Genomic DNA, 21480 nt, shown 5'->3' with positions numbered 1-21480 from the left:
AAGTAGTTTCAACATTGCATTTTCACTTTGGCTGTTATTATTTGTTTCTTATAGACAGGTTTGGAGGGAGGATTTTGTGTTGTCATTTTGTTATATGAGAAAGCCTTTCCTGAAGATCATCCCAACTAATTCCATGAAGGGTTCAAGCCACACTTCTGTATTAAAGGATCCCCTGGAGTTTTGCTGTCATGCTTGTCAGATCCTAAGACATCTTGGTGTCATTTTCAGAGATGTTGTTCATCTTCATACTACCCATCTTAATGTCAGACTCCATGGTGATTTAGCACCATTAAAACCATACTACTGGGGAGTCCATTCAGCTGTAGCTGCTCCTGTCTAAATACTGTTTTGAAAAATGCAGGTTTAATATAAAGAGCTTCTCAGGAAGTAATACTTAAAGAACAGGAAGAGGAATCCCAAGCGAGCAATTCGATTGTTCAACACTTGTAGTGCTTACTGTATTTTTTCATGGCATTTTGGAGTCTCACATGTGGACTGTCTGTTTACAGAATTGAGGAGCAAGCAGTTTTCAGCCCATTTCACTGTTTTTTTTCCCAGTGGGGTTTGCAATAGTGTGATTTTTCACTCTTGGATTAGATTATCTAAAATAACCTTCATTTGGGTTTGCAGGAGCCAGATGACAGTATGACTGATTTTGAGAGTAAAAAAATAAGACTCAAAGAAGATAGATTGTAGTTTAACTACCAAGAATATGATGGAATCTAAGAAATTGCTTCTGTAGGTATTAATGTCTTCTTTATTCCCACATTTTTGTATCCATTAAATCCCTTTTTGCAAGAAAAGTGCAGAACTGTCACAAAGCTTAAGCTTTTGAAGCCAGTAAGCAGCAGTTTTCATATGAACTACTGCTATAGGATGCACTGATTTTTACATACGTGAAGGACACAAATGTTTTGCATGAAGTATCTCTTTCTCTTCTTAATTATCAGTTAGGTTTTCCTCATTTATTAACTCAGGGACCCAGCCAATGATGTGTTGTTTGGGTCATCCATTCCATCTGACCCAAGCTTTCAATATGCAGGATGGCATGGAATTAAAAGAGTAGAGGAGTTCCACCAGTTTTTAAAATTGGAATAAATTGCTATAAACATAGAAGCATATGTTTTTTGTTTGTAAAACCTAGTATCAGATTTCTTCCTTATTCTTCCTGGGTTTCCTTGTATATCTGTCATTGCCTTTTTTGCTTTTTTACATGAGCTTATTTTGCCACATTGCAGCTGAAATAGCCTTTTTCCTCTAATTCTCTCTGCAGAACTATATAATTTCTTCCTCCAACAATATCAGAACTCTTTTTCAGAAAACAATGAAATAATATATCTCCAGTGTATTTCCCAAATATTTTAGTTGTAGCTGTCTTTATTCCCTTCCCTACAAAGTGAATGCAGAGTTTCTAAGTCTTATTTTTACACATCGACTGTGTAGGTAGTAATCTGTTGTAAAGTTGGTAAAAAGGGATATAATTGATTATAAATATAATACAGCAACTGTTAGAGAGAGACTAATTTCTGGTATTCCATGATCATTATCTGGACTGTAACTTTAAATTCAGCATTTTCCTTATGGGAAAATATCACCCCTCTTTAAAAAGAGGAGTAAGAGTTCATTTCAGGAAATTATGGGAAGGAGTATTTTGAGAGACGATTTTGTATAATGAAAATGTTTGTGTTCAAGCTTTATTAGTCTGCCCCAGTGTCTGAACATACTGGCAAAAGGAAATACATTTATTGTTCATCTTAAGGACCCAGCGTTTTTAGATTTTCTGGGGTTATTCAGCCAGCAGAGACAGTTTCCCACTTGTTCCAGGTATTAGCCTTAAGATGAAATAGTTGTAGTTGCAGTTTTCTTATTATAGTATCATTTTACTACAGTGGTCTGTTTCAGTTGGTAGATCTTCAAAATGGAAAGAAAAATAGATTAACATAAAAATATACAGCAAAAAAATGGTTTGCAAACTTTTTCATGCTACAAATAGTTCTCTCTCAGAAGAATTACTGTAAAATAAAGTATTTTTTTAACTGCTAATTTTGAAATTGATTCATTTTAGCAAAGTTGTCCTGTCTTGCAGCTGTGTGAATGACTGTTTGTGAGGAGCTAACTTCAAAGAGAGAGGGATATGTCCCTTGTATCTCAGTAATAAGATATTTGTAAAATGTATGAACATGTTGAAGAGAGTAGTGAAGGGCTGCAGTTCATTAAGTTGTATGATCTGACACTATTACCTGGTTAGAACTTAAAAGTCAGAAACAAACATTTATTGCAGCTTGTAGGATTGTGAAGGATGTAAGAAAGGAGGTAATGACAAACGTATATCTTAGTATTGCTTGTAGTATAATTCACACTTCTTTCAAAATGAGAGCTTATAATGTCGTTTTATATTTTCTGTTCAATTTACTTAACCTTGTTTTATTAGCTAAAGAACTTGAAGTCTGACTTAAATACATCACAAAAAATCTTAAAACTTTTCAGGGGAGATCTTGAATGCAAATCCAAATGTCATATTCTAGATGTAGGTAGTACTAGCATTGTGTGCCTCAGAGTACAGATGAAAGGTACCTGTTCTGCCACTTACTCTATACATTGTGTATTCACTTTAAGAGTAATAGGAAAAGGTATAACTCTTGCAAGTAAGGTCTTTGGAAACGTATTCACTCTATTAACATCGAGTTCACTATTAACAGTGGGTAGTTTTGATCTGTTTTTTTTTTTTTGTATGTGGATTCATGTGCATTGAAGATCTAGTATTATTTTATTAGAATGAAATTGTTCTGAATGCCCAAATGCAGTATCTGAAAAGTAAAATATCAGTCTCTAGTATAGTCTGTTCTAAACTGTGAAAAACATATATAAACAAATGGCACATGAACAAATTTTTCTGCAACTATGCTGCTGTTCTCAGTGGTTTGAACTTTGGCTCTTTGTCCATTTTATTTTTGTTTGTCTGGAACGTATTTTGACCACATATACTTTTGGGAAACCTTGAACAACGATACATGTGTAGCTGGGAATAGGATGAAGAATATGGAAACTCTGGCAGGTGTGTGTGTGGATAGGCTTCTGAAACTAAATTTTACATGTTGGGGACAGTACTAGGATGCAGGTATTTGGGGTAGGTGTAGAATTAAATTCTAGAATGGAAGTTGATAAGGAAACACTCATTGGTGGGAGGAGCCTTGTCTGGCAATGGAAAAGATTGGAAGAGAGAAAAATGTGTGTGGGAAGGAGAACAAAAACTGCTGCGGATTATGTAGGCTGTTAAAAGAAGGAAGGAGGAAACAGGGGCAGGGGAATAAATTGTTGGAGAGAGGAAGCCAATAATTGAATTAATGGTGTAGATAAGAATTGATTACTAAGAAGCAGGGTAATTAGAATTTAATTGTGAGGAGACTCTCTCTAATCATCAGGCAAATACATTTAGCAGGATGCAAATTTAGCATATTTATGAGATTCATAGTCTACTGTTTATTGCTTTTTGAGAGTGTTGTCAAAGGGTTATTTTACCTACCATTTTGTTTCCCGTTGTCCTAGTGATAGCTGAAGTAAGTAGTACTAGCATCTGTTTTTTCTTGAGACAAAGAATAAATCATTCTTTTTGAATGTAAACCAAACTTCATACAGCCTTCAGTTGACATGTCTCTATTTACATGGTGATAATGGAAAGCGAAGGTGTCAGCTGTGGTACAGAAATAGAAAACCTTGAGGGACAAAATCCGAAGGACATTTGCATTCTTAACATCATCAGTACTACAGCTAGCTCTTGGGCAGTTGTCATCACTCCTGTTTTAAAGTGAATGTTAACCACAACTGTTCTTTGAGGTACTGTTAAATTTAATATAAAGAAAGCAAAATAAAAGAAAAAAGAAGCTGCTAGTCTTTGCTCTTAAACAGATTAACCTTTAAAAATGAATTTGAGGTCATAATTCCTTAAAAATCCATAAATTCAACCATCATGTGTTATCACAGGCCTGAGTTTTGTGGCCTTTTATTTAAACGGACTTCAAGTTACAAATAACTGAATTGTATTTGTTTTACAAAGAAGATAGTATAACGTGTATGCAAGCTGAGCTGAAAAAGCTAGGGAAAAACACAATTGAAAAACTATCCATAAGAAGGTGGTGTTTAGGTAAAACCTTTTTATCTAAAACATCTGTGTTTTTCAGCTCAGTATACAGGTCTCACTGACTGGCAGACTAGAGAATTACTCAACAGCCAGGCCCCTGAGTCTGGTGATTTGGACTGAGCAAAGATGAATGAAGGAGAAAACTCCTTTTTGCGCAGTTTGGTGCTTAGTTTGGAACATGGGCTTCCTTTTTGAGAGTATCCTATCTAGTGGGTTAAAAGGTATTCTGAGGAGACTCTGTTTTGTCTGTGGAACGGTTGTATTTTTGATAAATAAGGCTTTTTAGGTCAAAAGGAGAGTTACCCTTTGCCTGCTTCCCCCCCTCTCCCCACCTTTCTCCTGCCCTTCCCAGTGACTAGATTTTTGGTCATTCTTCAGTTGTTACTTAAACAAAATGAAGGGCTTCGACAGACTTCTCGCCCTCATAGGTTTGTTTAGCATGACTTTAATTTCAAGTGTCTAAACTTTCCTGTGCTTATTTGAAATAACTAAAAAATCTAAATTACATTCTTTTAACATACATTAAGGGGGCTTACAGTATTTTAGATCTAACTTGCTAGATTTTTTTTTTTTACTTGGAAATTTGAAATCTTAAACCTTACCAAGCTAGGAAGTCCTGATTTTAGAACAACTAGGAAAAGTAGCACTGTTTTTTCTGGTATGCTTTGCATTAAAGGAGTCACAAAACACTTACTCTAAACATTAATAAAAGTATTCAAATCCAAAGGAGACGGAGTATCCACCAAAATTTGCTGAGGAGTTACTCATGCTCTTTACTCGTGACCTGTCAGTAACAAAATTGTCTCCGACTCCTGCTAAAGCAGAAGATACACCAGCTGCTGTACAGTGTGACCCTTAGAAAAATGCAGTGAAAGCAATTGTGAATGCAAGAGTTTAGATCTTTTTATTGTCTAGGGAAGCAGTTACAAACCTGTTCACATCAAAGAATGAACATGTTATTCTATTCAGGTGTTTATGTACAAAATCAGATAAGTGCTGCTTGCCTTTCTTCAGTGCCCTCAGGTTCTGAGGATTTTCCAGCAAATGAGTTTTTATCTTCAAGTTTCACTTTAGGATGACAGATGGCGTCCTGGAAATACACTTTAAGAAGCTGAATTCTTTAAAAAAAAAAAAAAAAACCACACAAAAAAAAACCCAACAAAAAACCCCAAACAAACCAAAACAAAACCAAACCCAAGAAAAACCCCAAAACAAAACAAACCTCCAAAAACCAACAAAAAAACCCTCTGCACAGAAATGTGTTGGTAAATATAAAAGTAGAGTATTAAATACCTTTTGAAAGCTTTCAAAGTCTATTGTACTTCAGTTAAATACAGGGATAGAAGGTATACATTTCTTTTATATTCATTCTTTTGTTTTGTTTTTTACTTCATGAAAATTTGGGAATGGTTATGCATTTGAATTGCATAGTGTTTCTTTCTTTTAATATTCTGGATTACCTTGATTGCTGAGAAGGACTAGAGAATACTACCATCTTATTCTACCATACCTCCTGTCATCTTGGCGGAAGAATTGCAGATTGTTTATTTCTTTGTTTGGAAGAGAACATAGTTTTTATGGTACTGAAAGAGTGGAAGCTATATCCATTAAATGCTTTTTATGATGGGCAAAAAAGTGGGATAATTTTAAGAACTAAAGGAACAATGGCGAAGCTACACTTTTGTAAGAAGAAAGATCACTGCAAATCTTTTGTCCTCTCGGAAGGCAATTTGGACCCACAGACTGCTTAAGGATGGATTGCTCATATACACTTCTCAATCTCCTTTTCAAGTAAATGCTGTTATAGTCTGATACGGCATGTAGAGGATAACCAAGGGATCAAGCCCAGCCAGCATGGGTTTGGGAAAAGCAGGTCCTGCTTGACCAACCTGATCTCCTTCTACGACAAGGTGACCCACCTAATAGATGAGGGCTGTAGATGTTGTCTATCTAGACTTCAGTAAAGCCTTTGACACAGTTTCCCACAGCATTCTCCTGGAGAAACTGGCTGCTCATGGCTTGGACGGGTGTACTCTTCGCTGGGTAAAGAACTGGCTGGATGGCCGGGCCCAAAGAGTGGTGGTGAATGGAGTTTACTCCAGTTGGCGGCCGGTCACAAGTGGTGACCCCCAGGGCTCTGTGTTAGGGCCAGTTCTGTTTAATATCTTTATCAATGATCTGGATGAAGGGATTGAGTGCACCCTCAGTAAGTTTGCAGATGACACCAAGTTGTGCGGGAGTGTTGATCTGCTTGAGGGGAGGAAAGCTCTACAGAGGGACCTGGACAGGCTGGATTGATGGGCTGGGGCCAATTGTATGAGGTTCAACAACGCTAAGTGTAAGGTCCTGCACTTGGGCCACAGTAACCCCATACAGGCTTGGGGAAGAGTGGCTGGAAAGCTGCCCAGCAGAGAAGGACCTGGGAGTGTTGGTTGACAGCCAGCTGAATATGAGCCAGCAGTGTGCCCAGGTGGCCAAGAAAGCCAATGGCATCCTGGCTTGTATCAGGAATAGTGTGACCAGCAGGACTAGGGAAGTGATCGTGCCCCTGTACTTGGCACTGGTGAGGCCGCACTTTGAATACTGTGTTCGGTTTTGGGCCCCCCACTATGAGAGAGACATTGAGGTGCTGGAGCGTGTCCAGAGAAGGGCAACAAAGCTGGTGAAGGGTCTAGAGCAGAAGTCTTATGAGGAGTGGCTGAGGGAACTGGGGTTGTTTAGCCTGGAGAAAAGGAGACTCAGGAGGTTGTAGAGAAAGGAGGTTGTAGACCTCCTGAAAGGAGGTTGTAGAGAGGTGGGGGTCAGTCTTTTCTCCTAGGTAACAAGTGATAGGACAAGAGGAAATGGCCTCAAGTTGCGCCAGGGGAGGTTTAGACTGGATATTAGGAAATTTTACTTCACTGAAAGGGTTATCAAGCATTGGAACAGGCTGCCCAGGGAAGTGGTTGAGTCGCCATCCCTGGAGGTATTTAAAAGGCGTTTGGATGAGGTGCTTAGGGACATGGTATAGTGGTGGTCTTGGTAGTGTTAGGTTTACAGTTGGACTTGATATTAAAGGTCTTTTCCAACCTATACAATTCTGTGATTCTGATCTGCAAACATTGCTGTTACTTTAAGAAAAAAGTCTTAGAAGTGGTCCACAGATAATACTGACTAAAACTTGTGCAGTTTTCTTTATTTGCCCTACTGATGATTTAGAATCTGTGTCAGTAACTACTCCTGAATAATACCTTGAATGTGTGCATTTATTATAAATAGAAGTCTATATACTGGAAGTTGTTCAAGAATAGTTACTGAACATTGCATTTGGATTAAAATTTGGATTAAATTGAGACTGCCTATTAAATTTAAATGATTGGCAGCACTTTGGTCAACTCCAGAAAACTGCGAAATTTATGGGGTTTTGGTTGTATTTAAAGAGCAGGAAGATACATTGTATCTTCAGCAGTTCCTTGATACATTCTCTGCTTAGAGTGACACAGATTAAAGCAAAATCCAAGGACAACTAGGACATGTTTTATGAGTACAGTTATTAAATGGCAGTGGATTATATGAAAAATAATTAAATAGTACAAAAAAGTTCCAGGGAGCTGTTTCAATTCATAGTGGTCCATATTCAGCATATAATAAATAATTGGCTAAAATATGTTAACTGGTCTAAAAAGACCTCTCTTCCAAACCTATCTAAAACTGTTGAAAGCCAGATGCTGCAGGGTAATGGTCCATGTAATTTTGTTAAATGTACTGTTCAGTGGTTGTTTCATCCTGTTGAGAAGCGTTTTGTTGCTGGTGTTTACCTTATGCTATCTTTTCTCAGTAATGTTCTCTCAATCCCTAGCAGTACATTACACAGGGATGTGATTAGTTTTGTGATTAGACAATTGCATGGTTGCACCTAAACAAGTAAAATCATACTTATTTTTCCTCTTGAAATCTTCTCATCTTCCTCACCCATACTGCCTGTCTCATATTTAACATGTATTGTCACTTAAACTTGCAATACAGTTTTTGAGCTCCTCTTCTTCATTTCATTTTTACCTTCAAGTTGTCACTAAATCGTAATATTTTCTCACTGAAATTTATGCAAACTTCTCTAAAATTTATCCACGTGCCTTCTCTCTTCTGATAAAATTTTTATCAATCCTTAGGTTATTTCCTTATCAGCTATTGCAACAACTTCTTTTTAGCCTCCTCTTTTCACTGTCACTCTTGTGTGAGTAGAGTTTACTGGAGTCATGTCTCACTAATAATTGCACTGCTGTATAGTTAGGCTGCTGTTGTCCGGGCTGCAAGTGATGAATGTGACACAGAAGTGTTTCTCCAGTTGTAGGTGCTATGGTACTATATGTGGTATGTAACAAGGAGGAATTTTAACCTTCAGATAATCCTGTTTTATCCTTCCTTTTTATCCTTTTCCCAACCTGTTTCTGAAAAACACAAGAACTTGAATAGTTCAGCATGCATTCTCAAGCTTAGCATGGGGGCACCCTGTGCCATGGAGCAAGAGCTACGTAACTGTTCAGGCATGGCACAAGAAGCACTGAAGAGCCTTCCAGTGCTCTCACAGGGCTAATCTGCTCAGGTTCAGCAAGGGGTTCTCTTCATTACTGCTGTACCAGACTAATAACACATTACCCTCTCCTCCTTACATGACAGTAAGTAAAAAAGATTCAAATTATGGGAAGGATGCTGGAGGAAGCAAAATGTGTCTTAATAAGTTCCTGTCTGTATAATAGTCCTCTGAGGCTTTTACACGTTGATATTCTTTAGAGTAGACCTTTCATAAGTTGTCTCTTTGACTGAACACACCGTTATCTTGCAACATAATTTTTTGGAGCAGGGAAGTGACAAAAAGTTACCTTTCCTCCTCAAGCAATTGCATGAAAGCTATGCATGATGTACTGAACATCTCAACACTAATGGTTACACGGCAAAGACCTGTGCATGGTAAAATTTGGCATGAGAAGTTCCCAGGATGAAATGTCTGTAACTGGGCAATCCTAAAACCAGAATTCTTTTTATTAATTTCTACATTGTTTGTCTAATGAAGACAGAAATTAATGTGAAGAAGGCACTGAACACAGTGAAGTAATGTCAGGTATTAAATGGCAATGTAACTTGCAGTGGTTCCTCCTTATCAAATTCTTTCAACCGATCTTTACCAAATCACTTCAGATTTTCCCTTATTCCTTCCCAGGTCTGTAATTAGACTTCATGAAATAAGGGAAAGGAATGGGGTGTATGAGGTATCAGAAAGTGCAAGGGAAAAAACAGGAGGAGAGGGAAAAGGGTGACCGAGAATGCATATTATTTACCTGCCCCATTCCCTCTCTACTGCAGAAGTAAAGATAGCAGGTGCTGAAACAAAGAAGAAAAAACATTTGGTGATAACCTGAAAGGTGTCACGTAAATGCCTCAGTGAACTTTAAATCTGGAAGTAGTTCAGCTGTATTAGTGTGAAGCTTTATGTGGGCTATCTAGCCTGGGAAGACCACTATGCTCTTCTGGGACCAAAAGTAGTGTCTGTGTCTGTAGAGCATTGCACTGGGTCAGCGGCTTCTTGAAATAGTTTTTAGAAATATTTGTTCTAATCTATATGAAGGGAGGAAGAAGACATGACAGGGAAGTGGGGTGTGATGCAACAAAGCTAAATTATGTCCAATTTTTCATTGTTACCGGCTTACTGGGGAGTTTGACACGATGGAATAAGTTGGCAAGTTGCAGTTTTAGCTGGAACCATAGGACAGGTATCTTAATAAAGTATTTTGAGATCAGCCTCCTAACAGCCACCTCTCTTCACTCCTCTTCAGCACTTCTTGGGAAGATTCAAGAAGGGGGACTGTAAAACATTAAAAATAAGTAATAGTTTTCTACCGAACTCTATAAATCAGCAGAAAGGCATAGAATGAACAAGAAATTATAAACAAAGGAATATTTTAAATCTTTAGTGTGTAAATCTTAATTTATTTGAATAATGTTGCACTGGTTGTGTGTTTCACAGCAATTAGCAAAATCAGTTCACCTATTGTGGCACAAATAAAAGAAGGAGCAATAAAGATGTATGTGATATAATTCAGCTGCCAAATAGAATGCAGTAAGCTCCTGAAAAGAGAGTTGGAAACTATTTACTGTATGTTCTTTGTCTCTAAAATAAATATTTTTATTAATAAATAATGATTCAAAAGTAGCGTTGGAAGAGAGGACTGGGGTAAATCTTTGGAAACCTGACTACTCCTTCCCGTTATAGCCCACTTCTGCCTTTTCCTGTCTATAAAATTAAATTTTGTACATTTTGCTACTGTAGAACAAAGAAAATGTCTAAAGAACAAATGTTTTAAAACTATGTGTTCAGCTTTTCTTCACTAAATCTGCATCAGTCAGACTACATTACATATATTTTTGGAAATAGATGATGTTTGCAAGATTTCCTTCTAAATTTTGAGCTAAGCATTTGATAGTTAATAGCTTTTAAAAAATGAACTACTTTAAAGAAAAAAAGCTTTGTTTCAGTAAATGGAGTTCTCTTGATGAATCTAAGATGACTATATTATAACTTTCAGTTCTATAGCAAAGGAATTATTATATAGTATCAGAGCCGTTCAATGCAAGACGTAAACATACAGCCTCATTCTTAAATAACCTTTATATACTCCTTAATTCTTTCCCTCATGTCATCTAAGTCAAGAAAGACAGATGGAGCCTAATTCATCTTTATTTTTTTTGTCTTAAATCCCAGGAGAAACTGAAGAAGGTTTAGATTTTTATGTCAAAATGTCCTACATGGAAATGGTTATTTGCTGGAGAGACTAAGCCAAGAGCCCTTTGTTTTATTGGTTTTATAAGCAAGAATCTGCATGAGTTGAAAGAATTATGACATTAGTCATTTGAGGCTCCATTTCTGAATTAGTGATAACTTTATAGGGAAGATAAGGGAGTTAGTTTGGAGAGGTTTGTGCAGACATTTTTTAATAAAGAGTTTAATATAACTATTATATTGTGAGGTTTCAAAAATTTTTGAGGTAATGCATAGCTGTGATATATCTACCAGTGATATACCTATGCAGCTATAATGATACAGCTGTGTTATACCTACCAGTGTAACACTATTTATTGTTTGTCTGCCATAACCTCCTTCAAGGACATAGAGGGAGATTATTTAAGGCACAGTCTTATGATGTATAGATGTAGCATTTTCAGCATCCACTGAACATGATCCTTGCAAGTTTGATTGTATTACTGACAAAGAAGAAATGAAGGAAATCAGTGTTATAGAGACAGACAGCTGGTATCTTGTGTGTGATAGTACAAGGTGAAAAAGGCAGGTAGTGAGTTAATGTAAAAGATGAAAAAAGAGCATTATGAATTGACTTAGAAGGTGACACAAGTAGAATGGATTTATGAATTTCATGTGGTGTGATATTATTTTGTAACATCTTTATGGACTATTCTTGCAATAATTAAATGAAATGAAAAACTGAAGAAAATCATGTATGGTTATTTCTTTGAGAGGAAGATTCTTTGTGACCTGGTGTTTGGGGTTTTTGGGTGAAAAATAAAAAGAATACACAATCTATTAATATCCTGACTGAAGGAACAGGTTGATAAATGGTTGAGATATGAAAAAGATTTAATTCTCATAATACAATACTTTGTAATTGTTGGGGTATATTGTGTTTTTTTTCCTTTCCTGTGGTGTGCAGAACACTGATATCATATCCAAACAATCATTGAACAATTTAATTTAAAAATTCTGGTGTGCTGTATAGCTGTTCTATATTCTGATACAGCAGTTCCTTTATTTTCTATAGAACTGATAGATGCTCAGGGGAATGGGCTGTAACAGTCCTTTAAAAAAAAAAAGAGAAATAATTTTTCCACTGAGATTTGATATTATGTTTGAAAAAAATCGAATTCTTGTATGAATGTTGAAACTTAGTGCTTTCCTATGGTTTTGTGTACTGCTTCCCTTATGCCCTCCAAATTCCGTAGTATTTTCAGCTTCATACTACACCCTACATTTCTGACCAGTACAGAGTTGCAGTTTTGGGACTAGGCATGTGCTTACTTGCCATCTAAAATGCATGCTGATTGACCAACTGATTGGTGTCTCTTAAGATGGATGTGAGCCATTTTAATTGCATTTTAACTGTCTGCCTCTGCGTCAAGGTACTAATTTGGGTTCTGTATTTAATCACTAATTTTCATTAAACTTGCAGGAACTGAAAGTCTTTGAGAGCTGTCCTATTTGTTTCAAATTAAAAGCTATTATAGAAGAAAGACAGATCGTTTGATCCAGTCAAATTTGTTTCCTGGTGAAAATAGAAGCAAACCAAAATCAAACCAGAAACTTTAGTTTCTAATTCTTTCTGAGCTATGGACTAAATTCTCTGCTGAGTTATGAAAAATTATTTTGAATAGTTTAAAAGAAGGAAAGTGTGTTATTTTATGTACATTAGCTTGCTTGAGACCTTTTGCTTTTCATCCTTAGTTGAAAATAAGTCTACTACTGCATTGATGCAACTCTTTAATGCATGGTATTATCATTATAAATACTAAATATGATATGTATAAAATAATTAAAAATGCAGGTCTTGGTTCTCCAGTCTGCTAAGAGCACAGGACTTCCCATAATGCAGAACAACCGTAAAAGTTTTACTTGCAGAGATAAATAAAACAATATTCTGCTGTCTGGGGAAATTCTCTGCCAGAGCATTAGCTGGCTTGCGTAGGTAGTCTTCCTCTTACAGTAATCTCTGGTTCAGCTCCTGGTATGAGAGGAAGAAGAAAGATTGCACAGAGCAAAGCAAACGTACACATGGCAGATTTAACCTGTGTGATTTTTTTCACTGCAGTAAGTTCAGGTTTGTGGCAGATGCTTAGTAGGTTATTACCACCTCCAGCCCACCAGACTTATTGTCTGCTCATGAATCAGCTTTGGAACGATTGCCATTTTCAGCTAGTGCATCACATTGGCTAAGTAAATACTCCAGATTGAAAACTGAGTAGCTCAGGAGCTGGTTTGCGTATCAAATATTGCTGTCTTAGAGATGGTGATGCTCTTTATAGCGCAGGCAGTTGGAGTTAAATTTTCATTTGTCACCACATGTCTGTTAGAACCCACAATAGCAAAATTTAATTGTACTGTTAGATGTTAACTCGGCTTGTTACTCAGCTTCTGCTGGAACTAGGTAGCATAGGATCAGACAGCTGCAATCAATTTTTGGAAATCACAACTTCTGCTTAGGTAGATCTGAGTCCAAATAATGTATCATACTGACAACTGGTAGGAGATGGGTCGATAAAGAGTTCTAAGTGCAAGTACTCGGTTATTAGTGTCTGATGTGGTTTTTATATAGAGCTAGAAGTGTGGGTTTGAAGAGCTGTACATACAGTGAAAACTAACTGAGATGTATAATAAATTGTAATGGCAATTGTATTTCAACTACTTGATCTTTCCTTACCCAGATGACAGCTGAATTTTTCATTTACTTTAAACTGGTGCTAACACATGCTAGGCATTAAATAAGATTGCAAAGCCTATACCCATGTCCTGATTTCAGCTGGGATAGAGTTAATTTTCTTCCTAGTGGCTGGTATAATGCTGTGGTTTGGATTTAGTATGAGAATAATGTTGATAGCTCACTGACGTTTTAGTTATTGCTAAGTAACGTTTGCACTAGTCAAGGACTTTTCAGCTTCCCATGCTCTGCCGGGTGCACAAGAAACTGGGAGGGGGCACAGCCAAGATAGTTGATCCAAACTGGCCAAAGGGATATTCTGTACCATATGGCATCATGCTCAGTATATAAACTGGGGGGAGTTGGCTGGGGGGTAGTGATTGCTGCTTGGGGATGAACATTGGTTGGCGAGTGAGCAGTTGTATCACTTGCTTTTTTCCTGGGTTTTGTTCCTCTCTCTCTCTCTCTCTCTCGTTTTCCTTTTCATTACACCACCCCCCCCACCCCCCCCCACCCCCCAGTTATTAAACTGTTCTTATCTCAACCCATGCGTTTTCTTCCTTTTGCTCTTCTGATTCTCTCCCCCATCCCACCGGGGCGGGGAGGGTGGGTGAGCGGCTGTGTGCACACGGCTGTGTGCTTAATCGCTGACTGAAGCTAAACTACAACAGTCCTTTTTGGCACCCAACGTGGGGCTTGAAGGGTTTGAAGGGTTTGAGATAATAACAGATTAACCAGAGCATATTAAGGAATTTAGATCTGTTAGTAGTTGCGGGTCATGATACTGATTCATCTGTTCTTGATACTAGTTTATCTGATCTGCACCATGCTCATTTTTTTTGCTGTACATGTTAAAGATTGGTGTTGGTTTTTGCAGTTTGCTGTGTTCTGCAGTGATTAGTGATGTTTTGCCTGGGAGATTTGTTATTAAAACAGTGACCTTGAGTTTCATTTGGTATCTAAGTTCTGTACTGAAACCATTCCTGTACTTTGGGTAGCACCTCATGGAGATAATTAGCAATTATACTTCTTCCTCTGAGAGGTTTTTTATGGAGGAAATACAGAATAGCACCTTTGCTACCTTCTATGATGTTTCCTCCTTCATTACAGTAGCTTTTAAGTATCTTGAACATCCTTGGGTAGTTAAGATACTTTTATTAGTATTGCTTGGGAATATTGTTTCGGTTTTGTCTAAGATTAATAAGAAATTTAAGAATATCATCCAGAGATCTGCCAGGAGGCTGGATAGTTATGAGTGGCAGGGTGTGTGGGATAGTATGGGCAAGTTCCTAGGACAGTGGGCACCTCCAGTGTTTTGGAACTTCACCCCTGAACAAGTGCAGGATCATGGAAAAACTAGTAAAACATTTTGAAAAATTATGCTGTCACCCTGGCAATTCCAGAGAGACACAAATCACTGCAACATGCTGGGGCCTGGCCCATGCCTACCAAGCCCTGCTCAACACTATTCAAAACCCTCAAGGAGAAGAGAAGGTGTCTGGATCTGACAACAAAGTGACAGGCGCCGTGGCTACTCCAACCCCTGCTGTGACGGGCGCTGCAGCTACTCCAACTCCCTTGATGACAGCCACTATGGCTCCTCCAACCTCGCAACAGATACTGCGGTTACTCCAACCCCCGTGACAGGCACTGCGGCTGAACCAGGGAACCAACCTGTGCTGGTATCAGTCGCCCCTATACACAAGAACAAATCTTGGAAGCAAGATTTAGCTCATTTAAAAAGAGAGGATGAAAGAGTAGGGCCATCATAGGGAGAGGAAGAGGAAGAACTCATAAACTAGACAGAAACCACCCGATCCCTATCCCTGAGTGAGCTACAAGATATGCAAAAAGATTTCAGCCGTCATCCATGCAAACATGTTGTCACCTGGCTGCTCCAATGCTGGGATAACAGGGCCAGTAGCTTGGAATTAGAGGGTAAGGAAGCCAAACAGCCGGGATCCCTTTCTAGGGAAGGGGGCATTGACAAAGCGATTGGAAAAGGGACACAAGCCCTCAGCCTCTGGAGGCAACTCCTGTTGGCTATGAAGGAAAGATATCCCTTCAAGGAAGATGCTATATATTGCCCAGGCAAATGGACCATCATGGAGAGAGGTATCCAGTACCTGAGGGAATTAGCTGTGCTGGAGGTTGTTCATGGTGACCTGAACAATGAGCAGTTATCCAAAGACCCCGATGAAGTTAAGTGCACACGGCCCATGTGGCGGAAGTTCGTACAGAGTGCCCCCGCATCGTATGCCAACTCAATGGCAATACTGACCTGGAAAGATATAGAGGGATCAACGGTGGATGACGCAGCTAGCCAACTGCGGGAATACGAAGAAAGTATCTCTTCCTCCCTCATCTCAGCTGTGGAGAAGCTGGTCCAGCAACTCAAAGAGGATAGATCCTACTCCCCACCTGTACAGACCATTGTCTCGGCCATTAGGAGTCAGTGTTCTTCTGCTCAAGAGAGAGGATATAGAGGGTACACACCACGGGGCACCCTGTGGTTTTACCTGCATGACCACAGACAGGACATGAGGAAATGGGATGGAAAACCTATCTTGACCCTAGAAGCACAGGTATATGAGTTGCAAGGAAAAACAATCACACAAGGGGGTTCTTCCGGGAAAATTGCTGCTCCAGTTTCCAGTGGACAGTTCCCCAGACAGAGTAGAAGAGCTGATCTTACTCCTGATTTTAATGAAGAAACTTCTGACTCATAGGTACAAGAAGTGGGTAATGAATACTGTGACCAGGGCTAGAGGGGCCCTGCTTCCAGCCAGGTGGAGGAAAGGGACAACCGGGTTTACTGGACTGTGTGGATTCGATGGCCTGGTACATGAGACCCACAGGAGTATAAGGCTCTAGTAGATACTGGTGGACAGTGTACCCTAATGCCATCAAGCTGTAAAGGGGCAGAACCCATCTGTATTTCTGGAGTGACAGGGGGATCCCAACAGCTAACTGTATTGGAGGCCAAAGTGAGGCTAACCAGGAATGAGTGGCAGAAGCACCCCACTGTGACTGGCCCAGAGGCTCCGTGCATCCTTGGCATAGACTGCCTCAGGAGAGGGTATTTCAAGGACCCAGAAGGGTACTGGTGGGCTTTTGGTATAGCTGCCTTGGAGATGGAGGAAATTAAACAGCTGTCCACCTTGCCCTGTCTTTCGGAGGACCCTTCTGTTGTGGGGTTGCTGAGGGTCGAAGAACAATAGGTGCCGATTGCTACGACAACAGTGCACCAGCAGCAATATCGCACCAACCGAGACTCCCTGATTCCCATCCATAAGCTGATTCGTCAACTGGAGAGCCAAGGAGTGATCAGTAAGACGCGCTCACCCTTTAACAGTCCCATATGGCCAGTGCGAAAGCCTAATGGAGGGTGGAGACTAACAGTAGATTATCATGGCCTGAATGAAGTCTCACTGCCACTGACTGCTGCCGTGCCGAACATGCTAGAACTTCATGCATGAACTGAATGGGATGATGTTAATTGCTATATAATACTGTATGTCATCACTTTTATAGTTGCTATATGCCATATCAATGTATTACAGTAAGAATCACCCAGATTAATGAAGAATGAACTTGGATGAAACCAAGCAAAGTGCAGTGGTGATGGAACCAGAACTGGCTTCAGCATGCAACAATCCAACACCACACACTATCTCTCCTGCCCTGAAGGACTGTTATGACAGATGGAGCCCAAAGTCATGGACTGAACTCAACGGACATTTTAGAGGGATGGCCCATACACCAAGGGAGTGATATCTGTGTGTATATATCAAAAAAAGGAAAGTGGTGGTGATTAACTGGAATGTATTACAAAGGGTAGAACCTGGGCATGACGTAGATGGCATGGAATAAGGGGTGGATACTGTCCTGGTTTCAGCTGGGATAGAGTTAATTTTCTTCCTAGTAGCTGGTATAGTGCTGTATTTTGGATTTAGTATGAGAATAATGTTGATAACACACTGACGTTTTAGTTATTGCAAAAAAGGGGGGATGGGAATGTGAATCGTGGAAGCCATTTGGTATGAAAAAAGGTTCCAAAGAATTGGAACTGTGTATAGTTCCAATTGGAACTGTGTATAGTTCCAGTCCTGGAAATATATTCCTGTTGGGTAAAAGAACTAGGAAATTGACTTTTTAAAGGGAAAAGATAAGAAAGGAGGATTCTGCCTTTAAGGAAGGGAAATAGAGGTAATGTAGGTGGCTGCTTCTCTACCCACCCCCCTATGCACTTTAGAACTCAGCTTTAGAAGGAACACCGAGAAGGTGGGGTTCACTGCTTGAGCTGGTTTCTCAATCCAAAAGCTAAAGACACCTAAGAATTCTCAGTCATTGCCTGACTGATAGGAAGAACCACGGTGTGTGTCAGATATAATGTAAAGAATCATTATTGTTTTATTTTTTCATGTTTATTATCTAGTTTCCATGACAGCAGAAAAAAGTTAACTTTTTGCTCTGCATAACGTTTCCAACATTGCCCAGAGCAATAAACCCACAGCATTTATCTAGAGATACTGAATTGAGCTAAGGAGTGTGATTTGCCTCCTCCACAGCCCCTCCAAAGAAGCAACAGTCGTAGACAGGTTTATAAGCATAGTGTCTCCCAAGAATCTGCAAACCTGCGTGCTTAGAGGAAATAGTTCACTTCTCTAGGAGCTCCTAATTTCCTGCATGTAGTTCATCTAAGACATTGTCATGTGTTTCCAGGGCAGGGCCACCTCCAAAGAAAACTGATGTTACATTAAAAAGTACTTTTATGTGTAGAAAAATTCTTCATAGTAATTGGAACTGCTCCATATGCGTCTATCTTCAAAATAATTTATTTTAACTTACATTTGAAGAACTTAGTGATGAGGCAACTCTGAATTCCAGATCGCTGCTTGAGGTAATTATGTTAGAAAAAACTTTTTCATGTAAACTGATCCAAACAAGTTACAGTTTTGTAGAAGATTTGCAAAGTATGTTTTGTGTCAAATATAAGTATGGAAGAACTCTAGCCTTCTTAGAAATTATATCCCTTATTCTAATAAAGGAACTAAATCATGTGATCTGTATGGCCATTACCACTAATTTAATACCTGGGATTTAAGGCAAAGTTTTGTAGGAATTCTTTTTTCTGCAGAAAGTATGACTCCAGAATCTAAGGACTCTTCCCTAATTCCCATTTGTTCCTGTGCCAATTTGAAAGTTGTCTATTTCAAAAGCTTTCTTACTCTATCTGAAGGAAAAACATGATAACAATAGTTGCCATAAATAGATAGAAATGAATGCAAGCTAAATAAAGCTGTTAAATATGGCAGAGCTGAAGAATGGAATCCACTGCTGAGTGGACTGTTAATGGATCCCTGCAATTGAGACAGCACCTGGATGTGGCAGTTGGTCCCGGTCTATGACTGATAAGAAAAAAACCCTACTAAATTTCAAGTGAAAAAACAGGAGAATCTTGGTTATGGCATTTGTCATGGAAAGGAACATAGACGTGATCCATTTTAATCAAGAGTGTCAGTGGAATTCGCAGATGTATTCAAATGTAGGATTCACCAGCTCTTTAGTACAAATGCCCTTTACAGCTATATGCTCCAAAAATGCCATAGATGCTGTTGGTTGTCTTAATAGGTCACCTGTAATGACTGAAAAAAATGGACCTATTAAGCTTTTTTTTTTTTCAACAAGGACATCCACTTTGCTTTAAGGAAGCTCAATTGTTGTGGTAGCAGCTTTCTTAGATAAGGTATCTGGAAGACAATACTGTAAACGATATTTCTGCAAGGCTTTCTTTTTATTTTCAGTTGGTGGCAGGTGAGCTCAGATGGGAAAAATTTGGAGGTGTCTAAAACCAAATTAACATGATCAGTAATAGCAGAGGGGGATTTTCTTTGAAAAAATGCGGTGAATCATTCAGGAAGTTGCTATTATTGCCTGTAATATTTCTCTTTTACTACATGAGCCGTTGTGAGATGCATAAAGAGCTCTGAAACAGTTTCAGAAGTTTTGCAAATGCTCAGAAGTCTATGAATTCTATTCTGAATTGGGCAAACTTGATTTGAGCTACTAGAGCCATCATTCACGTTGTTAGTGACACAATAGAATTAATTTATTATTGTTGTGTGGCATTGTAATACCACTATTAAATAGTGACCAGCTGCATTACTAAAAGGTATTTCATTGTGTCTTAAAATGTAACGGAGATACATATGCTCTTAAGTCGGATTTACACAAACTACACTTTAAGGCAAGAGATTGTAAAAGCATTTAGATATTCTTGCTGGGGTAAAGAATTCAGAATTCATTTAATGATAAACTAATATATAGAAACAGCATTCATGCTTCCCCCCTCAAGCCCCCTCTTCCCGCCCCAGCCAGGTGAGTCTCAGATAATTGAAATCATCGTAGGGCAAATAATTTCATAGTAATGTCTAAGGATGGCAGTGACTTTAACATTTAAAAGCAATTGAGTTGGTACACAATGAAATTCCTCATATGGACTTTTTTCCCCAGGATGGAACTGGAATAGGTCAGATTGTTAGTTTTTGTAAACTGGATGGGATAATTTAGATTCCGTATGCCATTTCTTACTCTTTTTTTATTTCCTTGTCAAGCAACTGGAATGTTTTTGTGCGAGTTATCAAGTAGAAATTGAAGTTGTTACCCTAGGAATGAAAGCCTCATTTCATCCTAGTTTTCATATTTTTCAGTATTCTCAGAAGAATTGAAATATTTAACTTAGTAAAACTGAATATAGTCCTTCCTTTTTAACATTCAGACCAGAGGCTGAAGACAGCAAGCATTGGGTTTCATTTTCTGAAACTTTATGCTCTTGGGATTTACTGAATTTGTATTTCCAGGTGTTTTAAAGTTAAGCTCTCAGTCCTGTTCTGAAGAAGTGCTATTCATCAAACTGCATCTTTTTGGAAATTTATCTGTGTTTTGACTGTCTTGGCAGCAATGCTATATTATTCTTACTTGGGTGGTTTGCCAATCTTAAGTCTCCTAAGAAGGAGACCTAAGTCCTTTTTTTGAAAAATGTAGTTTCTCCTGAAATTTAGCAGTTCCAAAGCATTTTGAGCTAGTCTTTTTATAATTGCATGGTGCTGTGAAATTTCTGCAACTACAGTGTTATGCTTCATTTCAGGGTAATGTTCAGTATGGAATATAATATACTTACAAGATTTAAGATAGTAACTCAATTGTCTGTCCTGCCTGAACACAAAATGTTTCCGAGCACCATTTAAACTTTACAATAACATGCAAAACCTAAGATTTATGGAATATTGTCTGAGAACCTGCTCATTTTAAGAACATCCTAGAAAATATTTTCCAGCTTAACTAACATTGGTTCAGCTCTCATCATACTACGCTAGCAGGCAGTGACTATATGGGCTGTTGAATCCTTTTTAAAGATGTTGCTGCATAATCCTGCTGGATTTAATTGATAGGGTTACTGACAGTAATGGCAGCTCCTGACATACTTAAATGATAGCTCTCAGTGTAGCATCTCTTGGTGGATAAGAGGAAATTATACATATATATATATATGTGTGTGTGTGTGTGTGTGTGTATATATAGGTGGGGAGTCTGAAGTGTTTTATCTTAATAGGGTAATAATTTTTTATTGTGGTTATCTTTGTATGTATATCAAACCAGACTTTTCAATGTATTGTGCAAAATTTTTTAAAATTTTAAGAATTGTCATGAGCCTGGGGCAGGCAGACAGATCACCAATACCCCTTTAAGTACAAGTCAGAGGTGAGGAAGATAATTCAAGTTTCTCACATTCACTGTTAGAAAGAATTATTAAACAAAAAGAATTATTGTTTGGGAAGATAAGACTGTAAAAGGAAGCAAATTTAGCAATTCTGGCAGTTC

General features: G+C 38.5%; 1 protein-coding gene across 4 annotated transcripts in view; it reads left to right on the top strand.

The window, feature by feature from the left end:
• Positions 1-21480, top strand: part of TTBK2 (tau tubulin kinase 2) — a 110495-nt gene that overhangs the window by 49151 nt on the left and 39864 nt on the right. The gene's annotated exons all lie outside the window — the stretch shown is intronic.

The sequence above is a fragment of the Mycteria americana genome, chromosome 5 (genome assembly GCF_035582795.1).
Source record: "Mycteria americana isolate JAX WOST 10 ecotype Jacksonville Zoo and Gardens chromosome 5, USCA_MyAme_1.0, whole genome shotgun sequence".
Taxonomy (NCBI): Eukaryota; Metazoa; Chordata; class Aves; order Ciconiiformes; family Ciconiidae; genus Mycteria; species Mycteria americana.
This window is presented reverse-complemented; position numbering and strand designations above follow the sequence as displayed.